Raw genomic sequence first — 26,712 nt, forward strand, 5'->3', positions numbered from 1 at the left:
TCTCAGTGTTAGTGAACGTTGGCTGGTGCCGTCTGGCGTTAAGGAAGCGCAAACGGGCATTTTTCAGAAGCAAAGTCCCAAATGTAATTAGTTGGAGCCTAAAGGAGTATCCCACTCATTCCCTTCTCCCATCCCCTTAAATTCAATAAAAACCACAAACAAAGATGCCGGAGTTGTCGCTGATTCAGTTCTCACACCCAGGGACTCAGCTCACATGGGCTGGAGAGATTACCGGTACTGATGGCAGACTCACATCAGGCCATAGGCCTGGAAAACTTGCTACATAAATAATTGGCCCTTTTAGTAGGTCAAGCATTAATAGACTTGAAATGTGCAGATCAACTGTTAGTACAGGTCTTGAGCCATATGCAAAAGGAACTTTAGGTTTTGCATCAGTTTCACACCCAACCACAAACATCTCATTATCTTAGTGATTAGGAAATGTTTAAAAAATGGCAATATCCGAATGATGTATTCACGCTGTAAACTAAGAATATGTTTTGGTTGTTGTAGTCTTAAGATAAACTTAAAAACTGGTATCTATCACAATAACCTCCAAACTGAACACACCCTCAACCCCCTTTTCTCACACCTTTGCTAACTATTCTGTGAAAGAATAGTTACCTCATAGAAAAGCCACTCCGGTCCTGTGAGATGAGCCTTCTCCTCCGTGTCAGCCATTGCAGAGAAGTGTCCACCATGCCTGGTCATGAAGCCAGTAGGTAGCATTAAGGCTTCTTTGCACAAAAATGAATTTGCAATGCTGTTTACTCTACATGTGGCTGCATCTGTCTGATAAAGGGTACATTGCTAGAACAGATTGTAGTGGATTAGGAATAGACAAGTATTCTTACAAAGGTGTATAACTTGAGCTGTTACGAAAGGGATGTTCAAGAACATCAGAGAATGACAATGGCTATGGGATTGTAGGCGGGATACACAAACATGCAAAGAATACGCAACACCACCAACTTGAATTAAAGCGGCCTTGCTGATTGGTTTTATTACATACAATTTTAAATCATTGTCACAATAACCATAACTAAATTAAACATCAATTTAAAAAAAAAAAAAACAATTTTACCAAATCAGCTCAGCCATTAAGACTCAAACCACCATAGCATTTGAATTTATCTTCTCCTTACCTGTCCTCTTTTGTAATTTAACACAAAAAAAACTTACCACATAAACAGTCCCCAATGAGGAGGGGGGGAGCCCCTCAGGTGGTTCCTTCCTGGCGAATAGCAAAGACCCCCTTTGGCAGTCTTCCTTAGTAGGGCCCCCCTGGGTTTCTGGAACTTTTGGGGGGGTCAGATGCTCCTACATTGACCTGTCCCTAAGGATCCCCCAGATATTCCAGAAAATTAAAAGGCATAGGTAACAGCATCCATAGCGAATGTAGCTCACCAGCTCCACTCCCGTTCCTAAACACGTTACGCTCCCCGACATAGCTTCCTCAGTGGGTCCTACTATGTCTTTTAATGCTGTTTACATAGCACTTGGGGTGCTTTTTTAATGCGAGTTTACCCACCAAGGAGCTTTTTAATAAAATAGTACTGTACAGAGAGCATTCTTTCTGGTCCCATTTTATTTTACATGCATACCTACCTGAGGTGAGGTGAAGCTGGTGAGGAGACAGAGAAGAATAGAAATTCCATTTCCAATGGCCACAGAAACAAAAAAAGCCCATGGAAGGGCAATAAGAGAGCTTAATATATATTGCGGTAAAATAATGAGGGTGAGCATATTGGATGCACATGGAGTGGATGTATGTATCACTTAGAGCTTGGAGGAAATTAAGAGATCACTAATACAGCACATAGGTGGTGGATTTTTGTCTTTATAATGCTATTCACATAGCACTTGGGATGCTTGTTTGATGAGAGTTTATTCATTAAGAAGCTTTTTAAATAACCGTTCTATACAGAGAGCACTATTTTTGGTTCCATTTTATTTTACATGCATAACTACCTGAAGTGGGGGAAAGCTGCCAGTACCTTGTCGGCAGCAGACACTTGCTCGACAGGAGGGATTCACCTGTCGGCATTGTCTGTGTTGATGGGGAAATGCAAATTTCTTTCCTGCAACCTATGGTTGCAGGAAAGAATTTTGCACCGTGTATAGCTTGCCTTAGGCTTGATATGATTGTCAGGGCATACAGTGTTTGCACTTTATATGTGGATATGAATTTGTAAGGTTTCTTATGCATAGTTAGTCAGGTTGAAAAAAAGACACAAGTCCACCTGGCTCAACCAACAAAAAACAATAAAGAAAACACAACCATACAACCCCATATACACAATCCTATACCCAAAGTTGATCCAGAGGAAGGCGAAAAACCCCAGCAAAGCAGGATCCAATTTGCTACAGGGGAAAAAATTCCTTCCTGATCCCCCAAGAGGAAATCAGATATTTCCTGGATCAACTTTACCTATAAATATTAGTACCCATTTATATTATGTGTAGCACCCTCCTAGACAGTTGCTAGGTAAAAGCATTTAATTGCTCCTGCTGCTTATCAGGGGAGCTTGATCTGTTAGTTTTGCCTGTCACATGTTTCCAGGTGTGATTTACTGGGTCTAAGGGAGTGTTCCCACTGGTATTCAATAATGGAGCTTGTTGGACAGTGGAGGAAACTTAGCCAGTAGCACACCAGGGTTTATGACTGTCTCAGTGGGTGGGTGTTGCTGCAATGCATCCTGGGATTGGCAAAAAAAAAATGGAGGGAGCATGTGACAGGGCATCATTTGGCGGGAGCAAAGTCCCAGGAGGAGGCAGATGGCTGTCTCTCCTCCTGCAGGTGTGAGGAAGGTGGTTCAGGCGGTCGGCCTAGTGAACCAAGTGTGTGGAGCTGAGCTGCAGAGGATCCAGAGCGCTGACATGTGGAGCTGCTGTAAGAGACTGTTGGGAAAAACAGTATCGTGAGTACCAGGAGTTCTGCCTAAGGGTCTGCCTAAGAGAGGGGACCACTCCAGAGAAGTCAGGGGATCAAGGAGCTAGTTCACACAGGAAGTTTATTAGTAAAGGGGGTGCTGTGTAGTTGACCCTGAAGACTGGGAACAAAAGGGGATAAGGGTGTTATGAGATGCCCACTTGACTCTTCAGCAAAAGAAACTAAGGGACACAACTATACAGTATACAGTCCATATACACTCCTCTTCTGCTTCCTGCAAAAATTTTGCTTGCAGATCCCCCTTTGGTGTCACCTTTGTAGAAGGTAGTAGCAAAGGCCCTTTACAGGCAGGGACCCTATACTGAGTCCAGCACCACCTCTTCAGGCCTTGTCAGCCCACCTGGCTGCAGCAGTCCCTTTCTCTAGCCCTCCTGGCTACATCCAACAGTCCTGCCAGACTGCTCACTCACCAGCCCACCCGGATGACTTCTCCTTAAGTCTGGATTTGCTTGCTGGCTCCTGCTGTCCTCACTCTTGCTCCCATGCCAGTTGATAGGACTCCTCTGTGTGTTGTGAGAGGATCCCTCCTGCACCCACACCCTGGCTTGGAGTCACCCCCCCAGGCTAGGGGCCACCGACAGCTTCCTCAGCACTCCTTCTCCCGCTTTCACCCAAACTCCACTGCCCCTGCTGAACTAACCCCCCCCCCCCTGAGTATTTAGGAGGTGCCTGCCCTCTTTCAGTCCTTCTGGGGATTGGCTGCTTCGGGACTCTTATCCAAGTTTCCAGCAAGCAGGGGGGTCACCAGCAGGGATAGGCATGAACCAAGGCTGTGGCAGACATTTTCTAACCTACAGACCTTAGTGAAGGACACCACGGTACATTTCAAATTAAAACCATCAAAAAACACTACTCTCTACTAGGGTTAAGGCCCTTCTCTAAAGTGGGATCTATGGGGACCCTTCTCTAAGGGGGGATCTATGGGGAGCCTGGCCTGCTCTAAAGGGGGATCTATGGGAACCCTGCTTTAAAGTCCCTATAGATCCCCCTTTAGGGCAGGCCAGGCTCACCATAGATCCGCCTTTAGAGCAGGGTTCCCCATAGATCCCCCTTTAGAGCAACCCATGGTCCCCATAGATCCCTCTTTAGAGCGGGGGCCCCCATAGATCCTCCTTTAGAGATGGGTCCCCATAGATCCCTCTTTAGAGCAGGGTCTGACCTGGCCTGACCTCAACCTGATAGAACACCTTTGGGATAAATTAGAGCAGAGACTGCGAGCCAGGCCTTCTCATCCACATCAGTGCCTGACCGCACAAATGCACTTCTGGAAGAATGGTCAAACATTGCCAAAGACACACTTCTAAACCTTTGTGCATAGCCTTCCCAGAAGAGTTGAAGCTGTTATAGCTGCAAAGGGTGAGCCAACTCAATATTGAACCCTATGGACAAAGACTGCGATGCCATTAAAGTTCATGTGTGTGAAAAGGCAGGCGTCCCAATAGCTTTGACAATATAATGTATATAGCTGTATATAAAATGCACAATTTATCTTTCAAAAAGTGTTTCCCGGTACTAAGCCTTTCACCCAAATTCTAAATTGCTGCATCTGTATATTTCAAAACCAGTATAAAGGAATAGTAGTGGTAAAAAAGTATTTGTAAGTTTTATAAATTCTTTTTTTAATTTAATTCTCCTTTAGGGGGCGTGGCAGGGTGTGTATCCTATGTCTACATACTTTTGCTAATAGGTGTCCCTCGTTTCCATCTCAAAGAGTTGGGAGGTATATACTAGCTTAGGTGCAAACAGGAACTCTATTGCAAATTCACACAGAATTTATACCACACAAAATCAGATAAGAACTTGATCACATTATCCTAAATGTAGCCGGGAGCAGACTACAGTTACCTGACCCTGCAGACTTGTTCTCTGCTCTCCCAGACTGTCTCTGTGCTCCCCTAGTGCTGGGCTCAGATTTCATGCATCATACTCCTGAGACCAAAAGAGAGAATTGTGGGAACTGTGGTCTCATAAGGAGAGGTTACTGAACTGCTGAACTGTTCATGGACTACATTTCCCAGCAGGCCACCTGCTCCAGGGGAGAAATGAAGGGATCTGCTGACCTGGCCCATGCTCTTGCTTCCCGGGATCCATCGTGTGTGCATCGGTTCGCCTCTGAGAGAGAGGACAACGGCCTACTGCACAACACCCAGCCATCTGCAGACTGGGCCCAGGCGGGACAGACAGCGTTTGCTGCGTCGTGGACAACCATGCAACCTTGCTGATCATGTTGGAGATGGTGGGACTCACTTTTTTTTTTTTTTTTTTAAAGCCCGTGGCGTGTGAAGCACACTCAAAAGACTCCACCCGGTGCATAAAAAAGTGCACACACGCAAACGTGAGAACACAAAAAGTGCACAGGGTGTGCGAAACGAATGGTCTTCCCTCCGAAGAGGTAGGACCCTAACCTCGATCCCCCGGGGCGCAAGACTCCTGACAGGGATTTAAGGTACTTATGGTCAGTCGGCCGAAACCAAACTAACCCCGTTCTTCAGGGGGACTGCCGAAACAGCTCACCCCAAGTACTAAGTGGGGCTCCCCCGAAGGGAGACCCCATGAGAGAGGGCGAACTAAGCCAAAAGGCCATATCCACCCCCTCCCAAGACTCAAGGCTGGGCCCAAGGACCCACACCCTACAAGTCGTGCAATAAAGAAAACAAAGTTGATAGTGCAGTGTACAAACCACAAAGAAAAAGAAACAAACAAACAAAGAAGTGGGGGAAGGGGAAGTGGGGAAAGTGCTATGGTGCCATGTGAGGAACCAAGGCAGGCCTTCCAGACGGAATAAAAAATTCCTCTGGTGCAAGCCAAAAGGCCTGTCCCAAGAGGCAGGTGTGAAAAAGGTGTGCATGGTGCAGTGACCAAGGTGCTGAAAAAACTCAAGGCGAGCTGCCCCTCACCAGTGAGAAATTAAGGCACCCCTGGGCTGCCACCCCAGGGGCACTTACACCACAGGCTTTTTCAATCTCAGCCCCCGGCCAGACCGAGTGTAGCCTATCCCCACCAGCAGACATCAGAACCTGGACAGCTTAGAGAGAGCTTACCTACCACTGGGGACAGGCCTTTTGCAAGGCCAGATCAAAACCCAGGAGAGAAAGCCCTCCCCTCGCCATCCTGTTCCTCAGCCCATTACATCCAGGAGCAGTTCCACCGGCCACCCAGTCAGACCGGCTTTCCTGCTCCCTTCAAACTGGTTAGGACAGCTCAACCCATTGGAATCAGAAGGCGGCGGTCCCCACATGCTTTCCCAGATGACCTACTCCCCATACCTCAATACTTAGAGCGCTCCGGGTTTCGGTCATACTGGTACTAGCTGAAGTCCATACCAACTGATAATAACAGATACTACACTTGATCTTAGATGGTGGGACTCACTGAATCAGCAGAGCACAGCCATCTCAGTTGCCTGCAGTGAAGAGTTGACTTTGTTTGGTCTTCAAGGAAGTTATAAAATGGTCATCAGGATTAGTGAGAGAGCACTAGCTCAAAGTTCAGTTATCAGCCACTACTACAACTCTTTAAGCACTATATACAGACACCTTATAGCTGGATTAATCAGCGGACTACCATTAGTCAGAACCAGCTTCCTTGCATTGATTGTCTCACACTGTGCTGCATTTGGGAATTCTTTGTTCTTTCAACTCCAACTGCCGGTGAAGATAATAGCAAGGCCTTGCATTCTGAACATTGCCATTTTATTGCTTTTAAGGGGACATTCAACTGGTATCAAAAATACCTCATCTCTCATTAAGATACAGGTTATTATAGGCTGGCCTGGGGTTCCCCTCTAGTAGGAGTATTCTGCATAGCAATACATAGCTTTCCTGAGAGATTGATTCATTTACTGTCTGATACTGTGTATATCAGGTTTCACTTAATGGTGTCCCGCGGTCCGGTTCCGGCCCCAATATCCTTCTTACCCGGACCACAGCCTCACCAAGTTATTGTGTGTGTTTTCTGTCCCCACCACCGGCTCGCCTGCCTGCACTGCCGCTATGTTCACAGCATGGCACACGTGGCAGGTCGATCCCTTCCATATTATCGCTGCATTGCCCCCACACTTCCTGTTTTATTCTTACACAGAACATGAAGCGCGGCCACTCTGAACAAAGGGGCGGGACTTTTATAGTTAAGAAGCGGGTGATTGGTTGCTAGGCAGTGGGGCGGTCCCAGCTATCAATCACCCACCTTTATAGTGTGAAAAGTCCCGCCCTTTGTCCAGAGCTGCCGTGATTTCAGTCTTGTGTGAAAAAGGTAGGGCTCTGTGGGTAGGGGGGAGTGCTGTGCTGTTATGAAAAGGACAGGAGTTTATTATCAAGAGAGTATTGTGATGGGCCAGTTTGTGATTGGGGGGGGGCTGTAATAGGTCAGTCTGTGGTGGGTCAGTCTGTGATGGGGGATCTGTGATGGGTCAGTCTGTGGTGGGGGTTCTGTGATGGGTCAGTCTGTGGTGGGGGTTCTGTGATGGGTCAGTCTGTGGTGGGGGTTCTGTGATAGGGGGTCTGTGATGGGTCAGTCTGTGGCGGGGGGTTGTGATGGGTCAGTCTGTAGTGGGGGGGTTCTGTGATTGGGGGGTCTGCGATGGGTCAATCTGTGATGGGTCAGTCTGTGATGGGGGGGGGTTCTGTGATTGGGGGGGTTCTGTGGCGGGGGTCTGTGGTGGGTCAGTCTGTGATAGGTCAGTCTGTGGTGGGGGGTCTATGATGGGTCAGTCTGTGGTGGGGGGTCTATGATGGGTCAGTCTGTAATAGGGGTTTCTGTAATGGGGGTGTCTGTAATGGAGGTGTCTGTAATGGGTCAGTCTGTGATGGGGGGGTCTGTGATGGGTCAGCCTGTGATGGGGGGTTAGTGATGGGTCAGTCTGTGATGGAGGGCCTGTGATGGGGGTCTGAGATGGGTCAGTCTGTGACTAGGGGGTTCTGTGATGGGTCAGTCTGTAATGGGGGTCTGTGATGGGTCAGTCTGTGATGAGACAGTCTGTGATTTAAAAGGGGGGTTGTGAAGGGGGGTACTGAGGACTCTGATGTAAAAGGGGGTCTGTGATGTGAAGGGGGGGAGGGCTGAGGACACTGATGTAAAAGGGGATCTGTGATGTGAAGGGGGATGGGCTGATGATACTGATGTAAAAGGGGATCTGTGATGTGAAGGGGGGGGGGGGGACTGAGGACACTGATGTAAAAGGGGATCTGTGATGTGAAGGGGGGGGACTGAGGATACTGATGGAAAAGGGGATCTGTTATGTGAAGGGGGGGGACTGAGGATACTGATGTAAAAGGGGATCTGTGATGTGAAGGGGGGGGACTGAGGATACTGATGTAAATGGGGATCTGTGATGTGAAGGAGGGGACTGAGGACACTGATGTAAAGGGGTCTGTGATGTGAAGGGGGGCAGAGGACACTGATGTAAAAGGGGGTCTGTGATTTCTGCACTAGCAAAACACAGGTCTCTGCAAGGGCAATAGAAAACAATTGTTTTCTATGTGTACTATTCACACTGCAACAGCACCCCTGAGTGCAGAGCAGTGCAACGTGAAATGCATACTGTTTCTATGCACTGAAACTGAGCTGTGGTGCATAAACAAAAATGAAATTTAATTTTGACATTTCGATAAAGTTGGACAAAAAAAAAGACAAAGCGTGATCTTTGTGTGGGCCCTAAAGGAGTGTGTGTATGGGCACTGTGACGTGCATGAGAGCCTGCGATGTGGAGGATATCATGTGGAGTCATAGCACCAATATGACACTCGGACCTCTGCTGGAAGAAAAATTTTCCAACCGGACCCCATGAATTTTATTTAAGTACCCCTGGTGTATATGGATGTTATTTACTTGTTACTGCTAATGGTCATTTAACTGTTTCTTAGTATTATTTTAATTGAGTCTTGGCAGCTTTAACTAGGGCTTGGTTGACTAATACCTCTTTTAAGCCTTCCTTTTGAGTAAAATAAATCTTAAAGAGATAAAGCAAATCTGTTTTGTGTCGGTTTGTCATTTAAAGGTATACATAACATTTCTGAACCCAGAGTATCAGGAGGGCTGAATACAAACATTAAAAGTAATATCATCAGTACATCTAACGGTACATCTAATTGTAGCACTACTCCCATGGGAGCTGCTGTGTGTGGGTTCCCCTGGGTTACCATTAGCAACAGTAGACCATTCTGACATGTTTCCAAGTGTTTTACCTCAGACAAGGACCAGTCCATTTTCTTTGTTTTTTGTGTTTTAATTTGTAACTTGGATAGGAGAAGGGATGAGTGGGATACTCCAATAACTGAGCTATGCACAAAAAGGCAGGGACTGTAAAAAAAATGCTGACTCACGCTGGTTAGCGCTGACTGACACTGGTTAATGCTGATTGAGCTAGTCAAGACTAGGCCTTTTACTTTACTTCACCTTTGACTGTGAAAGAGTCCTATTAGCTTCCTAAGGCATTCCTTTCCTGAGGTAGCTAACTTTAATAGTAGACTGCACTGCTGAGCAACTTCAGGGCCCTTCCTGGCACCCCCTTTAACCCCTAATCTTTAGGGCTTCACAACTTGGCACCCCCTTTACTGTATCACTCTGGGTTATATGGCTCCTTGATCCCCTTGACCTCTTTGGAGTGGTCCCCTCTCTTAGGCAGACCCCTGGGCAGATGCTTGAGTACTCACGATACTGTGTTTCCAGAAGTATTCTGCCCAGCAGCTCCACTTGGTCAGCACACTGGATCCTCCTGCAGCACAGCTCAACCCCTGGTCCCAATGCCGACTGCCTGGACCACCTTCCTCAGCAACAGGAGGAGAGACAGCCGTCACCCTCCTCCTGGGACCTGGCTTCCTGCCCAAAGACACCCTGTCACATGCCAGTTCCGGATTTATTTCCAATCCCAGGATCCATTGCAGCAATGCCCACCCACTGGGACAGTCATAAACCCTGGTGTGCTATTGGCTAGGTTTCCTCCACTGTCCAACAAGGTCCCTCATTAGATACAGTGGGGAGACTCCCCAGACTCAACAGGTCACACCTGGAAGCACGTGACAGTCTAACTGACAGATCAGACCCTCCTGATAAGCAGAACAGGGTCACATATATACTTTGCCTAGCACCTACCTAGGAGGGTTCTACATAATTAAAGCTAACAGTAACCTAATTAAACAGTGATCTAATGAACAATAAGCTAATCAACAGCCAGGAACCCAGACAACTTTGATTAGTCAGGGAGCCCACCCCAGATAATCCAGCAACAAGCCCACAGCCCTGGAAACACAAAGTACATTACACATGCTGTCTTTCAAATGTTTGGCTTTTTCTTGTGTAATCTGTCTATTAGAAAGTTCATCATAAGACAAAACTCATAAAATGTTCCAGCATTCTGAAAAAGTGGAATTCATTTATCTTCTATCACGTACCCGGAGGTGAGCCTGAACGGTGAGGAAGGCCTCTCTTACGCCTCTGACACGGGACCCCTGATAGTACAGACAGGAGGTGCAGAGTATAGAGTAGCACGAGTGCCTGATGTAGCAGGAAGCAGGCTGATGTCCACAGACAGGGATAGCCGGGTAGGTCCAGAGCAGGTATACAGGCAACTGGTGCTGGTGGCAGGAGCGTAGTGAGACAAGCCGGGTCAGAAGCCAAACGGTCATACAGGAGCCAGAAGGAGCAGACTGGAGCGGAGGTCAAGGGACAAGCCGAGGTCGGTGCAGGCGGAAAGCAGAGGATAGTCAGGACAAGCCGGGTCTGGTACTGGTAAACAGGATACAGGTAGCAGGTTCAGGTCAACAAGGCTGAAGACAAAGCAGCACTGGAGCTGAGCAAGGGCTGAGTTTAAATAGTCCATTTGGGGCCAGCATCTGTCACGTTGTGTGTTTGCGTGCTTGCGTGCGCGCATTCGCGCATGCGCATTTGCCAAGTCCCGGCGGGATTGAACAGAAACACAACTCTGAACAGCAAACCTCTTCTTACATTGCCCCCTCCCAATGGGCAGCCTCCGGATGCCCAAACGGGCTAGTTTCTCAGGGTGATTATGTTTGAATGCTTGGATTAGGTCCTTTGCATGAATATTGGTTACTGGCTCCCAGGAATTATCTTCAGGTCCATAACCTTTCCATTTAATTAAGTATTGGACTAGGTTGCCTCTTTTCCTGCAATCAATAATGGATTCTACTTCAAATTCCTCTTCTCCATCGATTAGCACGGGTTCAGGAGGCCCATTGATCCGTCCAGGGAAAGGGTCCGGAGATGTAGATTTCAGCAATGATACGTGGAAGACAGGGTGGATTTTAAAAGACTCAGGTAACAGTAATTCATAGGTCACATCATTAATTTTCCTTTTAACTGGAAAGGGGCCTATGAACTTGGGCCCAAGTTTTCTTGACGGGCAGGTTAGTTTTAGGTTGGTTGTGGCCAGCCATACCTTGTCACTAGGTTCCAAGATCAGTTCTCCTCTTCTTTTTCTGTCATAGAACCTCGTGTTACATTCTTGAGCTTTGGCCATAGTTTCCTGTAGTAATCTGTTATTGGAGGTAAAAAAAATGAACCGTGTCCTGGACAGCAGGAACAGGGCCTTCGGGAACTGTGGTGACCAGGAAGGAAGGATGGTAGCCATAATTGGCAAAGAACGGGGTTTGCTTAATAGCAGAATGTTCAGAATTATTGTAGGCAAACTTGGCCAGTGGTAACAGCGTTACCCAATCATCCTGTGAATAAGAGGAAAAACAGCGTAAGTACTGCTCCAAGGTCTGATTAGTCCTTTCTGTCTGGCCATTGGTCTGTGGGTGGTAAGCTGAAGAAAAGGATAGTTGAATTCTCAATTTTTCACAAAGGGATTTCCAAAACTTGGAGGTAAATTGGACCCCACAATCAGACACTATGTTAGTAGGAACTCCGTGCAATCTTACAATCTCCTTGATGAACATTTTGGCAGTATCTGCGGCTGATGGTGTACCCTTCATTGGCAGGAAATGTGCCATCTTGGATAGTCGATCCACGACTACAAAGATGGTAGTGTGACCCTCGGATGGGAGCAGTTCCACAATGAAGTCCATGGATATAATTTTCCAGGCCCTGTCTGGAATCGGCAAAGGTCTAAGTAGACCCCAAGACTTAGTTCTGGTTGTCTTGTTCCAAATGCAGGTGACACAGGTCTCAACATATTTCCTACAGCCCTTTTCCAGGCTAGGCCACCAGAAGGTACGCTGGAGCAGTTCAGTAGTCTTGCGGATACCAAAGTGACCTGCGAATGTGTGATCGTGGCAGAGGCCCAGAATATTGACCCGGAATCTTTCGGGAATAAAGATTTTATTGTTGTGCCAAAAAAGTCCATCCTTAATTTGTAGAGTAACTCCGGGAAGAGGTTCCTCGTTCAGGCTCTGACATTGGCTGCTTTGTACTATCACGTACCTGGAGGTGAGCCTGAACGGTGAGGAAGGCCTCTCTTACGCCTCTGACTCGGGACCCCTGATAGTGCAGACAGGAGGTGCCGAGTATAGAGTAGCACGAGCCTGATGTAGCTGGAAGCAGGCTGATGTCCACAGACAGGGATAGCCGGGTAGGTCCAGAGCAGGTATGCAGGCAACTGGTGCTGGTGGCAGGAGCGTAGTGAGACAAGCCAAACGGTCATACGGGAGCCAGAAGGAGCAGACTGGAGCGGAGGTCAAGGGACAAGCCGAGATCGGTGCAGGCGGAAAGCAGAGGATAGTCAGGACAAGCCGGGTCTGGTACTGGTAAACAGGATACAGGTAGCAGGTTCAGGTCAACAAGGCTGAAGACAAAGCAGCACTGGAGCTGAGCAAGGGCTGAGTTTAAATAGTCCATTTGTCACGTTGTGTGTTTGCGTGCTCGTGTGCGTGCGCGCGTTCACGTATTCGCGCGTTCGCGCATGCGCATTCGCCAAGTCCCGGCGGGATTGAACAGAAACACAACTCTGAACAGCAAACCTCTTCATAGATTTTTTGAGGGCTATTGTTGATAAATATTTCTGTCCCATGTGAGGGAGCCTCTTCAACTCAGCCTGCAGAAGGGCCACCATATTCCTCTGACCATTAATGTGTACAAGATTAATATTACACCTTTCCATCTAATCATAGGTGCACGTAGGGGGTGTGCCTGGGAACACTGTAATCACTACATGCAGTGCCGATTCCCCCTGCTGCCCAGTTTACCCAAGTGTTTTTCTCCCCCGCCCCATAGTGCTGCTGGCTTCCCTCTTCCCTCCTCTTCTCTCCCCTCAGCTGCTGCGGGGGATGTTTCAGGATGGATAGCGGGGGGGGGGTCTGGGGGGGCTAGTAAATATGTAATTTACCAGCGCCTTACCTTTATAAATGAACACATTCACTCACTGTGTTTACTATGCTTCAGTTTGTGAATGAACGGGAAGCTGCTCAGCAAAGAGCTCACCTATTAATTCACTGTCCTGTGCAGCTAAGGCTGAAGCTGAAGTGTTTGAGCTTTGGGGTGCAGACACCTATGTATCCACCCTAGAAGAGAAGCTTTATTGTCTTTATTCAGACAAGTAATCCAAGCCTCGCTCTCAGCGTCATCATGTTGTTGTCCATCATTAGAGAATGATCCAGGGGCGTAACTACAGGGGTTGCAGGGGTTGCAATCGCTACCGGGCCCCATGCTCCAGGGGGCCCGGTAGCAAACCAGTGGGTGAACTTCCAGGATCGCAAAGGTCACACTTGCGACCGGACCCTGGCATTGCACCACTGTGGGGAGGCCCCAAGATTGCAGGAAGGGGGCCCACAAGATTGCAGGAAGGGGGCCCACTGCAGAACTTGTGAAAGAATCCTGCTATGGGACCGTAATAAAAGGCCATGCAACGAGTGTAAAGAGCCCCAGGATTAGTGGGAAGAGCCCTGGGCTTGAAGGTAAGGGCCCCGGCCAGGGGTCTGGGGGGCCCTTCATGGTTTTTTGCATCAGGGCCCTGAAGGTTCTAGTTACGCCTCTGGAATGATCGTCTCGCTCCATGGGATCAGAAGCTGAACTGAGCTTATTTCTATGCTCTGACCGGGAGAAGCTGACAAAATCCCTGGTCTCCTTCATGGGCCATCATTAGTGGGTGGAAGGCTAGCCTCTAGTCCCCCCCCCCCAAAAGCCTCTGTCATTGTTGGGTACCTTGGGCAGGTAATGAGTCATCTGGTAGAAAGGGTGTCAGCGATCTCGATGCCTCCCCAGCGGTCGGTCTCCTGTAGCAACCAGAACCGTATCCGATACCCACAGCCTAGCCCCATGGAATGGGAGGAAGGAGGGAGTTATGTGCACGGCGGGTCCCCTTTCTGTCATTGGAAGTGAGGTGGCAGAGGTATGGTCAACTGGTGGAGAGGGCACGGGCTCTGCAGTGTCCATCCTAAATACCACATACATCAAGTCGAAGTGTGTAGTGACACGGGTGAAGAAAATTTCCAGAAGGGACTTATTAATTACTGCGTACAGTGACACGGCTCATCTCCAAGTTGGGGAACCACCTTAATGTTTGATTCTCACATGACCGCAGCCCCCGCCTAGTACTGTGCATTGATGAGCACGTGCTTGGTGAAAGGTATCCCCACAAACAGGGTGAGTGGCCCCGTCCACAAGCATGTCACAATATTGATTTTTTTCAGCTAATCATTCATTTTATTTGGTTTATTTTATTGTGTTTATGGATGTGCCTAATTTATTATACATTTTATTGATTATTTCGTAGAGCTGCAATTTATAATTGTTTCATCAGATTAAAATATTGCAAAGTCTAGATGTGCAAAGTTAGTAGAGACAGATCCCAACAGACTAAAGGCTGTAATTAAAGCAAAAGGTGGTTCAACAAAACTGACATAAGAGGGGTTGTCCTTTTCCCAATTCAGTAATTCTGTTTTGTTTTGTTTTTTTTTTTTGTTTTTTATTCTTTTGACATGTTGGTGTTATATATTTTACTTGGATGTTATAAGTTGCACTCGTAAATATAGCTGGATAAAACAACAACTGTTTCTGTCTTCATTTCAGGCTGCAAAGCAACAAAATGTAATTTTTTTTTTTAAAGTGGGGGTGATTTTTTTCTATACCCAGTGTACTTATATCCAGGGCTTTTTTTCTCACAGAATAGGTGCAGGAACTCCCCCCCCCTTCTGAGACACTCCTTGTCTCCGCCCCCTACCCACCTCTGAGCACCGTTTCTTAGTTTCACCCCCTACCCACCTTCCAGTACTGTCCCTTTTACAGAATACAGAACCAAGTATCATTTTGTGGTGCTAAATAATTTGTATGGAATTTGTTAATAACAAGAAAAGTAGTAAAAAGGATCCTCTGCAGCCAGAAACATTAGACCCCCCAGCAATAATAGACCCCCTGGCAACAAAAGATCCCCCACACAACAAAATAGCCCACCCCAGCAACAATAGATCCCTCACACAACAATCGACCCCCCACACAGCATCAATGGACCACCCACAACAAAACACCACACCCAGCAACAAGTATTTTCACACCAGCATCATTAGACCCCCCAGCAGCAACAACAGATCTCCCAGCAGCCAGCATCAATCAACCCTCCGGCAGCCAGCAGCAACAGACCTACCAGAAACATAAGACCCACAAGCAACAATAGACCCTCACACAAAAACAGATCCCCACCAGTAACAATAAATCCCCCAGAAGCTAGCATCATCAATAGACCCTCCAGAACACCCCACACCCTTTTCTCTTACATACATTCAGTGCTGGAGGTGCTGGCGTGTTCCCGCTGAAAAAAAGCCCTGCTTATACCTATGAACTCCTTATAGGGCAGCGCTGTCACATAGAGGAAGTCACATGCTCCGCCTTATCCAAAAGTACTGGGTATTTTCTTTAGCTCCTGGCACTGAATGGCTTGATGGGGATAGAGGAAAAGTGGAAGAAAAGCCCAACTATTTCTAAACCAACCCCCCCCCCTCCCCCACAATCCTGCATAATCTGTATAAAAAAAGAAATGTGTACGTACCTCTCCATAGCCCACACTGGTCTGGTCACACAATCCCACAGCTCCTGCTCTCCTGTGTCAGTGAGTGGCTGCTGCAGTGGAGAGGAGAGAGCACCAACAACGGCTGGGTTAGGCATGCCTATGAGTGACATCATAGCTCCCCAAATTCCCAGCTGTTGTCGAGTGCCCCTGCATGAGAGCTGCAGGATCACCGGGCTGGGGCAGCTTAAAGATAGATAAGTGCCCACATCTTTTTTTATACAGGCTAGGCAGGAAGAGGGAAGAATAGTTAGACTTAGGCTTTTCTTCCACTTTACTTATATGCTAATGGGGAAATCTAATGCTTGTAGAGTTTATCAGCTCATAAAAAACAATTCCAAGGAAGAGGGGTGGTTCTTCATTAGTCTCACTAACACCAATCCTGGGTGGCCTTCTATTACCCCCACTGATAACAATCTGTAGGTGTGGGTGGTTTGTATTACTTCTGCTGATACCAGGGGTGGTCTTTTTTTAGTGGCTTTTGTGATGCAGGAGGTCTTTTTAAATTCCCACTGACACCAGTGGCAGGTGGTGTGTGGTCTTTTTCTAGCCAACTGATACCAGTGGAAGGGGGTGCAGGGGAGGACTGGGCCAGGGGGCAGGGGGGAAATTGCCCCCCCGGGCCACTCTGATGCCCCAAAAAAAGGCTGCACCGCTTCTGCCACAGACATGCCTAAAGGGTTCCTGTTGATGAGAAGTCCCCACCGCTGACCTACTGAGTGCAGGATAAAGACAAGAACAGAGCACAGCCCCCCCCCCCCCCCCCGCAAGCATGGTGTAAGCTGTGTCTGAGCAGAGGCCGGTTTCATGCCCCACTGAAGACTCTCCTCCTCCGGTAAGCCCAGACCGAACTGTCCCAGCTCCCCCCAACCACCCCTGCTGGCCAGGTTGTAAAACTGGATTCGGACAGTGAGTAGAAAGTATCTGGAGCGGAGCTTCAGCCTAAAATGGGGGTCAGGAGGAGGACAGGAAGAGAGAGAGAGTGGAAGGGGGGCTGAGTCACTGCACCATGGGCCTCTCTTTTGTATTTGCCCCCTGGGCTGAAAGTTGCCAGTCAGTCCCTGAGGGGGTGTGTGGTCTTTTTCTAGCCCACTGACACCAGTGGTGGAGGAGGGACTCCTTTTTATTACACCCACTGACATAGGGGCAATTATTACTGTTGCTGGCTACCAACGCCGATGCATTTATTACTCCCACTGACCACAGGGGCATTTGGTACTCCGACTGACCAACAATAAGGTGACCAGAATTTTAAAATAAAATCCGTGTACATGTTTTTTTTTATTGGCAAATGGAAAACTATTTTATAAGCATATTTTACTTCTTAGAATTTTTTGGGATATGACTACCAAATGTTAAGAAGATAAGACTTGGAGGGAGGGATGGGATGGCAAAATTAAATCTAGTCAGGGCAGGGGCTGCTCCAGACAATTTTTTTTGGGGGGTGCTATGGTGGTGAAAGTGAGGGTACTAATGCGGTGCGCTATCGCACACCTGTGGGCATGGACAAAACGTGGGTGTGGCCAACAAGTGGGCATGGTCAGCAAGTGGAGGTTTCTTCATGGCACACAATAGTATTCAGTATGTCATGGCTGCTGTATACCAATAAAAAGCCAAAAAATGCAGCACAACTCTACACTTTTTTTATACAATTCTTCAAAAGGACTTATAAGTGCAATGGTAAAACCTAAAAATGAATGTCCAGTGCAAATCAACCAATCTATTGCAATATAGTAGTGATATGCAAAAATATTTTGAGAAATTGCAGAGCTTCAATGTGCAAATAATGGTGAAATCCCCTACATACAATATTAATAACAGAGATGCAAAACAACCAGTGTATTAGAACATAGTAGTGATGGTGTCACTCTCTCTCTGCAAAAGGTAAGAAATATTGCAGAACTGCAATGTGCAAATAGTGGGAAAACCCCACTATATACAGTATAATCAGAATAAAATGTATAATTGATGTGCAAATTTTACATTTTATTTTTATATATTATATATAGGGGGTTCACCACTATTTGCACATTGCAGCTCTGCAATATTTCATACTGTTTGCCGAGGGAGTGACACCATCACTACTATTTTGCAATACATCGGATGATTTGCACTGGATATTCATTTATAGGTTTTACCATTGCACTTATAAGTCCATTTGTACAATTTAATAGCTGAAGTGTAGGGCAGTGCTGCATTTTTTGCTTTTTATTGTTTCGCGTTAGATGAGGGAACCAGCTAACAAGATTCTCTTATTGGAGAAATTGGATAAATGATTATTATCCTCTACCTGTGCACCCAGAAATTAGTACTTTTTCTAAATATATGTATTTTTAAAAATTGTGCAACAAAAAACTTGGACAACTAAGTTTTATGAAGCAGCTGGTTATAAGGCATAAATGCCTGAAATGTGAATAAAATCAAAATCAAAATTGACAAACCGCGCTCCTGCAATCATAAAGGAACCCAATCAAATGTATATACCATGTTAAACTAAATTAAAATGCATAGAAATGTCAAAGTGTCGTGTATAAATACAAAGTGCTGTAAACAAAATGGCTTATAATAAACCACTATATACAGTATCTCACAAAAGTGAGTACACCCCTCACATTTTTGTAAATATTTTATTATATCTTTTCATGTGACAACACTGAAGAAATGACACTTTGCTACAATGTAAAGTAGTGAGTGTACAGCTTGTATAAAATAAAGGAAAAGTGCAGCGCCAAATGATGAAGTTCTTATATGCATATAAACATGATATACATAAACCATAAGAATCATAAATTGAGGTATACAATGATAGACAGAACTTCAGTGAATAAATAGATCAAATGAACTGAAATTGATACAGTAAAACAGTCTCTGAAGAAAAAAAAAGGAAAATTGTGATGACAGGAAGCCGCTCCCACTGAGGACTAATATCCACCACCGCAATGTGAATGCCAGGATACTCTTACCAGATCAATGATCAAACAGGCATGTGTGACAGAGATCAGCTCATAATCATCAGACAGGCATGAGTAGCAGGGGTCAGCAGCCCGGTCATCAGCCTCCAGAGATTCTCCAAAGCCAGAAGCCAGAGTGTGTATAAATACATTAATGGCGTATGGACTCCCCTGTTAATGCACCAGTCACAGAGCGGCATGGACCTCATGAAGAAACAAATCCGATCGTGTAATACCTTCAAATAAATATTTTACGAAAAGATATAGGATGGGTACTCACAAAATTGCTTGCATAGTACAGCATAGGATATCCAAGATGGCCGCAGCAGCAGCGTGCTTGCGTTCGTTATGTGTGGCTGATGCGTTTCGTCATCATAGACATTGTCTTATACAAAGCTTGTTTAACAGTGTCAATTTGCTGTCCCCTCAAAATAACTCAACACACAGCCATTAATGTCTAAATCGCTGGCAACAAAAGTAAGTACATCCCTAAATGAAAATGTCCAAATTGGGCCCAATTAGCCATTTTCCCTCCCCGGTGTCATGTGACTCATTAGTATTACAAGGTCTCAGGTGTGATTTGGGGAGCAAGTGTGTTAATGTGGTGTTATCACTCTCACTCTCTCATACTGGTCACTGGAAGTTCAGCATGGAACCTCATGGCAAAGAACTCTCTGAGGATCTGAAAAAAAGAATTGTTGCTCTACATAAAGATGGCCTAGGCTATAAGAAGATTTCCAAGACCCTGAGACTTAGCTGCAGCATGGTGGCAAAGAACATACAGCGGTTTAACTGGACAGGTTTCACTCAGAACAGGCCTTGCCATGATCAACCAAAGAAGTTGAGTGCATGTGCTCAGCATCATATCCAGAGGTTGCCTTTGGGAAATAGAGGTATGAGTGCTGCAAGCATTGTTGCAGAGGTTGAAGGGGTAGGGGGTCAGCCTGTCAGTGCTCAGACCATATGCCACACACTGCATCAAATTGGTCTGCATGGCTGTTGTCCCAGAAAGAAGTCTCTTCTAAAGATGATGCACAAGAAAGTGCTCCAATACGTGCAGTATATATAATGCTGGGTTCTTCTATAAATTCTCCATTAGATGACCCGTGATGATAGTGGTCTTGTCCTACTCACCAGAGGTAGGCTTGGATCTCACATTTAGAGTTTGGTGAAGGGCATCCTCATTACAAGTAGAGAGGCCCCTTAAAACGATCCAATCCAAACAAACTCCCAGAACAATGTACCAAAATCAGAGGAAACAGAGCAAAAGACCTTCCATAGTGTAGTATTTTAGTATTTATTTCAAAGCACAAAAGATAAACTTACTTACAGACCTCTATTAAAAATGCAGGGACGCCGATTGTACTCCACCTGCATTCCACCTGGCAGAAGTGACGTGTCACGTTACCCTACGCGTTTCGTCAGAGAAGTCTGATGTCATCAGGAGTCACATGGCCAGGGACGTTGCTTCTACCTATTTATACTAACCACCAGGGAAGGATATGCAATCCGCATCGATCCTTACAGATCGTGCTTCCAATCAAATTTTAACCATCCTATCTTTAATTTAAAAGGGGTTTTAATAGGTGAATCCAGATCATAGGGAAACTCCCTCCACTGGTGTTACATGGAATCTCGCCTAAACTATACATCTATCTCCATCTATTGGTGACTATAAAATGACCAATGAATCCTATGTAAATCATAATACCTCATACAATTGTTAATAAATGTATTATTATTAGTTAGGATTGATACAATTAAAAGACCTTTCACAGTTAATAATTTGAAATATAAAAATTTAAATCAATGTCCACATTCATTCCTACTGGCCACAAAGTACACAATTCAAATATCCATTCTCTTTCATTCTTGAAAGGGGTTCAATTCTGTCAATCCCATGAAAAGTAGCTACACTCGGATCCTTATTATGGTGAGTCCTAAAATGATTAGAGGGACTATGTTTTGGGAATCCCTTTCTTATATTATTTAGATGTTCATTTATTCTAATAGCTAGTTTCCTTGTTGTTTGTCCCACGTATTGTAGCCCACAAGTAATTATATAGATCACATGCGTGCAGTCACAGAGATAAATTTATTGATTTTGTACTCTCTCCCTGTCCCAAACAATTTAAATTTCTCTATTTTTCTTGCTTGATTTTGAGTATCCTCCATGCTTTACACTTTTTATAGTGATAAAAACCTGTACTATCCAGGAAGGAACTGGCAACTTTGGTGCCTCTGGTATGAGGTACCTGCCTTTTTTTTTTTTTGGTAAGAATCTCTTTTTTCTGAGCCTTTTTAACCAATCTTTGCAAAGAAGCTTTAGGTTTATTACTAGGGTTCCCTGACAATTTTTTATACGTATTTGTATCACCCACCAATCTATTTAGCTTGTGCTTATAATCCTCTTTCTTAAGGACTAGACGGAACTGTGACAATATGGATGATTACATTCAATAATCTAACGTGTTGATAAGTAGGTTTAGGGAAAAGGGGTATGATGTTAAAGCATTATTACCCATATAAACCAAGGTTATGAAAATGGATAAAAATTCAGTTTTAAAATATAAACCTAAGCATAGGGATGAGAAAGATAACGTGAGTCGTGACCAGTTTCAACTGGGATTATAAAGCCTTTGAACATATTGTAAAGAAACATTGGCCTTTGTTGTTGAGAGACAAAACACTATCAGGCCTACTTCCTAAACAAGTATATAACTGGCAATTTTGGTGCCTCTGGTATGAGGTACCTTCCTTTTTTTTTTTGGTAAGAATCCCTTTTTTTCTGAGCCTTTTTAACCAATCTTTGCAAAGAAGCTTTAGGTTTATTACTAGGGTTCCCTGACAATTTTTTATACGTATTTGTATCACCCACCAATCTATTTAGCTCGTGCTTATAATCCTTTTTCTTAAGGACTAGAAGGAACTGTGAAAATATGGATGATTACATCCAATAAACTAACGTGTTGATAAGTAGGTTTAGGGAAAAGGGGTATGATGTTAAAGCATTATTACCCATTCAAACCAAGGTTATGAAAATGGATAGTAATTCAGTTTTAAAAGATAAACCTAAGCATAGGGATCAGAACGATAACGGGACCAATTTCAACCGGGATTATAAAGCCTTTGAACATATTGTAAAGAAACATTGGCCTTTGTTGTTGAGAGACAAAACACTATCAGGCCTACTTCCTAAACAAGCAAAATTTTTATTTCGGAAAGCTCCAAATCTTCGGAATAAAATTTCACCCAATATTTATGACCCACCAAAAAAGAGAGCAACCTTTCTGGATAGTACAGGTTTTTATCACTGTAAAAGGTGTAAAGCATGTAGGACACTCAAAATCAAGCAAGAAAAATAGAGAAATTTAAATTGTTTGGGACAGGGAGAGAGTACAAAATCAATAAATTTATCTCATGTGACTGCACGCATGTGATCTATGTAATTACTTGTCCATGTGGGCTACAATACATGGGACAAACTAAGGAAACTAGCTATTAGAATAAATGAACATCTAAATAATATAAGACAGGGATTCCCAAAACATAGTCCCTCTAATCATTTTAGGACTCACCATAATAAGGATCCGAGTGTAGCTACTTTTTATGGGATTGACAGAATTAAACACCATTGGCGGGGAGGCAACATGAAACAGACAATATCAAAGAATGAAATGGAATGGATATTTAAACTGTGTACTTTGTGGCCAATAGGAATGAATGTGAACATTGATTTAAATTGTTATATTTCGAATTATTAAATGTTAAAGGTCTTTCAACCGTATCAATCCTAACTAATAATAATACATTTATTAACAATTTTATGAGGAATTATGATTTACATAGTATTTAGTGGGTAATTTTTATAGTCACAAATAGATGGAGTTAGATGTATAGTTTAGTCGAGATACCATGTAACACCTGTAGAGGGGGTTTCCCTATGATCTGGATTCACCTATTAAAACCCCCTTTTAATTAAAGCTAGGCACTAATCCAAACCTCCTGTGTATTTATTAGCATGAACAATGAAGAGAGATAAAACCGCTCAGGCTTGTCAAAGTCCACGATTCAAGGTGGGTGCTGAACCTCGGCTCGCCACAAGGAGAAGCATGAAAGAAGAAAATGGTCGCACACCACCACGGAATCCAATGAAAAAAAGTTCTTTATTCACATAAGTGGTACAAGGTACAGCAGAGTAGGACAGTAGACGCTACGTGCTTGTTCACTACCAACAAATGAACAACCGACAGTGAACAAGCACATAGCAGTCGTGTGAAACGCATCTACTGTCCTACCCTGCTGTACCTTGTACTACTTATGTGAATAAAGAACTTTTCTTCATTGGATTCCGTGGTGGTGTGCGACCATTTTCTTCTTTCATATTTATTAGCATGGATGGAGGTTAAAATTTGATTGAAAGCACGATCTGTAATGATCGATGCGGATTGGATATCCTTCCCTGGTGGCTAGTATAAATAGGTAGAAGTGATGTCCCTGGTCATCTGACCCCTGATGATGCGTAGGGACGTCACTTCCGCCAGGTGGAGTGCAATCGGCGTCCCTGCATTTTGAAAAGAGCTCTTATTTAGTTGTAACACTGTAAGTGTAATTTTATCTTTTGCACTATACTACACTATGGAAGGTCTTATGCTCTGTTTCCTCTGATTATGGTACATCGTTCTGGGAGTTTGTTTGGATTTGATTGTTTCAAGGGACCTCTCTACTTGCTATAAGGGTGCCCTTCACCAAACTCTACATGTGAGATCCAAGCCTACATCGGGTTAGTAGGTTTTTCACCTAATGCTGGTGGACAAGAGCACTATAATCACGGGTCATCTAATGGAGAAAAAGAACCCCACATTATTTATACTGCACATATTGGAGCACTTTTGGTGTTAACAGACATTGTATGCACTATATTTGGTTCATTTATACAGTGGTTTATTATAAGCCATTTTGTTTACAGCACTTTGTATTTATACACGGAACTTCAACATTTCTATGCATTTTAATTTAGTTTAACATTGTACACATTTGTTTGGGTTAATTTATGATTGCAGGAGTGCGGTTTGTCAATTTTGATTTTGTTCACAAGATTCTCTTATTGCTTTTGAGATTTTTTTAGTTGCATGATAGTTGTTTTACTTGATTTGTCCTCTGTGTACTGATAACCAATGGCCCTGCATATTGGTGGTCAGTGCACCTCTGTAAACTGGTGGTCAGTGTGCCTCCTCTATGCTGGTGGTCAGTGTGCCCCTGTATGCTGGTGGTCAGTGTGCCCCTGTATGCTGGTTCTATGTGCAGGGTGCAGGAGAATACTACATGCAGGGTTTAGGAGGATGCTAGGTGCAGGGTTCGGGAGGATGCTACGTGCAGGGTACAGGGTTCAGGAGGATGCTATGTACAGGGTGCAGGATTCAGTAGGATGCTATGTACAGAGTGCAGAGTTCAGGAGGATGCTACATACAGAGGGCAGGGTTCAGGAGGATGCTACGTACAGAGTACAGGGCTCAGGAGGATGCTACGTACAGACTGCAGGGCTCAGGAGGATGCTACGTATAGAGTGCAAGGTTCAGGAATGCATTACGTACAGAGCGCAAGGTTCAGGGATGCATTACATACAAAGTGCAAGGTTCAGGAGTGCATTATGTACAGAGTGCAAGATTCAGGAATGCATTACATACAGAGTGCAAAGGCCCAGGAGTGCATCACGTACAGAGTGCAAGGTTCAGGGGTGCATTATGTACATCATGCAAGGTTCAGGAGTGCATTACATACAGAGTGCAAGGTTCAGGAGTGTGGTGTACAGAGTGCAAGGTTAATAATTGCATTACGTACAGAGTGCAAAGTTCAGGAATGCATTACATGCAGAGAGCAAGGTTCAGAAAAATGTTGTACAAAGTGCAAGGTTCAGGAGTGCCTTGTACAGAGTGCAAGGTTCAGGAATTAGTTAAACTGGAAAGAAAACCAATTAATTAAACATAGCACACTTATCTTCTAAAACCTTGATTAGTAGCATACAGGAGCCGAGGCAAGAATGGGGACATCAGATGAATAATAAATGAGTGCAGGACATTCAGCAGTGTGAACATTCATCCAGCGCAGCCAGAGATTGGTTGGCAAGGCGTGGGGGACATATGGCCGCGGTGACAGTGAGTGCAGCTGTCAAATCCAACCTCTGATGTCAGGGATGGGTGGAGTCGATATGCGTAGCTCCGCCCCCTTTGTCAGACAACCAACCTGTGCATAGACAAACAGCCGGCGTTTATACATTGGTGGGTGGGGAAGAAGGTGGCAGGGGGCAGGATCAATTGTAACTACTACATGTGCACCCACAGCAGTGTATAATAAGCCTGAATTATACACCACTGTTGGTGCAGATCTTGTAGTTACAATTGGTCCTGCCCCCTGCCACCTTCTTCCGCCAACGAATGTATAAATGCTGGCTGTTTGTCTATACACAAGTTGTTTGGCACAGGGGGCGCAGCTCCTCATATCGGCCCCACCCATCCCCGACATCGGAGCTTCGATTTCACAGCTTCACTCACTCTCACTGTCACTGTGGCCGTATGCCCCCAGCTTGCCCACCAATCCCTGGCTGTGCTGGATGAATGTGCACACTGCTGCAGGTCCTGCTATAGGCTGTCAGCAATAGGTATGGGTGCGGCCCATACAGAATTGGGGACAGTGTCCCCAGTCCGGGGACTGTCCCCAGAAACCGAGGACGTCTGGTCACACTAACCAACAACCTAGGAGCATTTACCTCTCACTGACCTCTAAATGACAAAGAACAAGCCATTTATTTGGAAAAGTACGGCTTGTTCCAGTAAAAGCTTAATTACACATTGCAGCTCCCCACAGCAAAATTCTGATGCAGTCTCTCTCCTCCAGGCAACCTTTCACAACCTAACAGGTTGTGTTGGTGGACAGTAGCATTCCTAACTGTAATTATTTTCGCTACTGGTGACAAATAGTCTCTGAAGCACCCATAGTATTATACAGGGGCGTAACTACAGGGGTTGCAGGGGGTGCAATTGCAACCGGGCCCCATGCTCCAGGGGGTCTGCGCAGCTCCCCGTACACCTGGATAGGAGGGGCAGTGGGGGCAGCATGTAGAGAAATCACTGTCCTCCTTTTTCCTTCTGTAGCTGCAGGAGGAAAATTAAGGAGATTGGTTCCTCTCTATGCTGCCCCCACCACTCCTCCCATCCAGTTCACTTGTGTTCTGCTGTCTTTGCAGGACTTGTGAAAGGGCCCCACTGCGGGACCGTAATAAAGGGTCCCGCAACGAGAGTAAAGGGTCCAAAGATCAGTGGGAAGAGCCCCAGGCTTGAAGGGAAGGGCCCCTGCCAGAGGTCCGGGGGGCCCTTCACGGTTTCTTGCACCAGGGCCCTGAAGGTTCTAGTTACGCCTCTGGTATTATAACCTGTTATCATAAGTAGCAAAACTTGTTTTACACTAGTGGGTAGTAGTGCCTTAGGCACCCTAACAAGAGTCCTAACAAGAGCCCTCTGTACATTATTGATCAGTGTAAATGCCTCCTTTATATTGACATTTAGTGGAAAATGTCCTCTTTACATTGATGGGCACAGGGAAAAATATCCCTTTTACATTAACCACTTCTGTACTGGAAGGGTTGGCCCCCTTAATGACCAGGCCATTTTTTGTGATTCAGCACTGTGTTAGTTTAACGGACGATTGTGCGTTCGTGCGACACTGTACCTAAATAAAGTTGATGTCCTTTTTTTCCCACAAATAGAGCTTTCTTTTGGTGGCATTTGATCACTTCTGCAATTTTTATTTTTTGCACTATAAACAAAAAAAGAGCGACAATTCTGAAAAAAACTATATTT

The sequence above is a fragment of the Pelophylax lessonae genome, assembly GCF_965119305.1.
Source record: "Pelophylax lessonae genome assembly, chromosome: 4".
In the NCBI taxonomy this organism is placed as follows: domain Eukaryota; kingdom Metazoa; phylum Chordata; class Amphibia; order Anura; family Ranidae; genus Pelophylax; species Pelophylax lessonae.